Consider the following 3,480-nt stretch of genomic DNA (forward strand, 5'->3'; position numbering starts at 1 on the left):
TGAAGCCCCCCCCCCCCCCACTAGCGATATCGGTAGTGGTAGGGTAAGAGGCACAACTCATGGGGTTCAAGGGATAAAGAGAGGGAGAGTGTGGCCAGCACCCGAGTCGATTCTATAAGGGGTGTGTCCCACGGCAGAGATGGAGAGAGAGAGTAAACCCAAAGTGGGTAGCACGAAGGGATATAGAGGGAGAGAGAAGGCAAGTTCAAAGGCTTAAAGGGCCAATTCAAAGGGCAGTCCCGCCACTGGAGCAAGAGAGAGAGAGAGGGTGTTCAAAGAGGGCAAAGAAGGCAAATTCAAGAAGCGAGGGGGTAGCCGAGTCGAACGGACAAAGGACAAAGAGGTGCACATGCAATAGTTGCCAAAAATGAAGTATGCCAAGTGCTAGCAATGCAAAGAGAATTCTAAATGAAGCTGAAAGAGGACTGCACGAGCTAGAGGAGCTCACATTTTTTCCTTTTTTTGGGTCTCCTAGACACCCCTATAAAAGAATGTAAACGTGAATTTTGGGGCTTTTTCCCTTAGGTTTTTTTGGGGAGCCATTGGGGCTTTTTGCTTGTGTAGGCTTTTGCCATTTGGAGTTTTTGGGCCAGAAGGATTTTGGGTCATTGCTTTTTGTCGAAGGTTGTGCCAGCAGGTGCGGATGGAATGTACATGATGTTGTATATGCAAGAAGGCCATTATTGTTGTCTCTTGGCGTCATTTCCCCTTCCCCCTTCTCTTCTCTGCTTGTGTGCATGTGTTTCCTGGCGTGTGTCGGCGTGTGTGCCCCCCTGAAATTTGTCGTGCAAAAAGAGTTGGAGAGAGGTTATGTGCATGTGGAAGGCTGTGAATTGAGCAGAGTAGAGTGATCAGGTCTATTTGGTGCATTGCAAAGCGTGTGTGCGTATGGTCATGTGCAGGCTGTGGTTTGCTTGTGGATTGTGTCGAGTTTCGAAGGTTAGCTCTAGTGGATTGGGGCGCTGTGTATACTCTGGGCTATAGTGAGGCATTGTGTTGTGTGCTGGGTGTGTTCCCCTTTCCCCCTCTCCACCGTCAAACTAGCAACCTTAGAGGGGGAAATCATGGAAAATTGGATCAGTGGATGTCGACTCCGCAAATACAACCTTCCTTTGACTAATAATATTTTTCAAAGAATGCATGCAACAAAGGAAAGAAAGCTTGAACAACAACAAGTAATCGACAAATCCCAGGAGGAAGTGCACATTCATGTCTTGAAGAGAAAATCCGTAAGACAATCAATTCCTCAAGCTATACCACTCAATACTCTCCAAATTCACCCCCTAGTAGAGGATGAGGTTGAGAATGATGACAAGTGGATGAATGGTCTTGATATGTGCATCACACTGAATTTGAACGAGGATTACAAAGTCAAGGCTTTAGCAAATACATGAGCCCGAGTCAATGTAGTGAGCTATTCTACTTATCACAAAGCAACAACTCAACCACTTGAGTATTGTCGAATGACTGTCAAGGGTTGCAACAAAAAAGTCACTCCAACTCTAGGGAAAATCAACTTGAACATTATGGTTCATGGATTCTCTTGCCCGCATACTTTCATATGCATAATGGATGAACATATGAACGAAGACCTAACATTAGGTGTTCCTTGGATGCGAACCTACAAAGCAATTTAGGATTGGGATGCCAAAATTCTGGAGCTTACACTTAAAGGAGGACAAATAAAGGTTTTGTTTTGCATACAACAAAGAAGAATGGAAAGAATCTCTCGATGATTTCCAAATAAAGAAGCATGAGTCATCAGTGGACACACTTGAAACTGCTGCTTCTCTAAAGACTTCTTCTCACTATCATATCATACAGGGAACCATGCAAATATGGATACCTAAAAGTTAGCTTATCGATCAACCTCAACAAATTTGGGTGCCTAAAAAGGTGCTACACACTACCAACAAGCCTAAAGTGAACCCATCGTACCTATATCATCAGCAAAAACCACAGTTATCAAAGATGAAGTGGGTATGGCAACCAAAAAAGGAATATACAACTAAGATCGGAATGTCAGAATTCCAAAGCAGACAAGTCAAAGTACAGCCAAGAAAAACAATATATCAATGGGTACCAAAGACTCCACCAAAACTAAACTCAACCTCAATCAAGTACAAATGGGTGCAAAAGAGTAAATCATTAGCCACAATGGTGACCACATATTATAGTACTCCTGCAACAACAACTACAAATCACACAATCAAAGAATGTGCTCAATTGCTACAAGCTTTAATCTTCAAGAGACTTCAAACACAGGATACCTCGCCATCGAAAACCCTCGAGTGCAATACTCAAGACCCACCTCTTGCACATCATAGTGTGTCTATATGCATTGACATCAATAGCATTTTAGGGCCAATCAAGGCATTTTAGGGCCAATCAAGGCCATGCATAGACACAATTTTATAACCCATGCACTGCAAAACTCGGACGGTACTCTGTCATCCTAGAGGACTTAAGCCAGGAGGGGGGGAGACGAGACATTCAAAATGTGGACCCAAGCATATAAATTCAAAAGAGAAAAAGGACAATGTTTTGAGAAGTAACTATGTGTTAACGCATGATTCTTTTTGAAAAATTAGATGTTATGTCCTAACAATGAGATGAATGGGGAATGCATTATGATAACCCTTAGATGTGCGTATATATTATACATACATGTTAAAAGCAAAAAAATAGTGTAATTTTTACTTGTATGGTGGGGTTTCAAGCCAAAATAATGATCAAAATGGAGCAATCCACAAAAATTTGGCCAAATAATAACATTAGGAGTGTCTTAATATTTTTGAGTGCAAAATGAAATTTTTTTGAGTGATTTAATTAATTTCCTTCAATTTTTTCTAATAAAATCTAATAAAAGCAAAACTAAATAAACTAAATAAACAAGAATGTCAGAATTGGATTTTGACTTCAAACACCAAATCTTGAAGCTCAATGGAAAGGCCATAAAAATTGTGGAGCAATTTCGATCAAAAAAATCAGCGGCCACTCCAATTCACTAACCATCTGGGACAAATTGCAATAGAAAGGTCCATGGATGTCGGTTTTCAGAAATTTTTGATCTGAGAGTATATTGTGAAGCTTGCTGAGCTCAATGGGTAGGTATAAGACGGGGGATGTCAGAAAAATCCAAGTATGTATAGTCCCTTAGGCCATTTTACCTCTCATTTGCATTCTAGCCTTTAGAGAGAGAGCTCTAGGTTGTGGATTTTGGCGACCTTCCACGCGCTCCTACACAGTATCTTCTAGCTCTTACTCACTCCATCCATGAGGGGTAAGTTCATAACTATGTCTAGAAGTATTTTGATTATCACATTGCCGACCACAAGGGCTGTAGGGGGCACAACACACATGACAATCTGGGAACTTTTGAGATGAGAAACACTAACATCGGTCACACGAGACATCCAAATTTCACCAAACTTAAACCATAGGCTCATCACTAGTGGGGGAACACATTGGTAAGCTCAG

The sequence above is a fragment of the Adiantum capillus-veneris genome, chromosome 12 (genome assembly GCF_014529385.1).
Source record: "Adiantum capillus-veneris isolate H3 chromosome 12, ASM1452938v2, whole genome shotgun sequence".
NCBI classification, from domain to species: Eukaryota; Viridiplantae; Streptophyta; class Polypodiopsida; order Polypodiales; family Pteridaceae; genus Adiantum; species Adiantum capillus-veneris.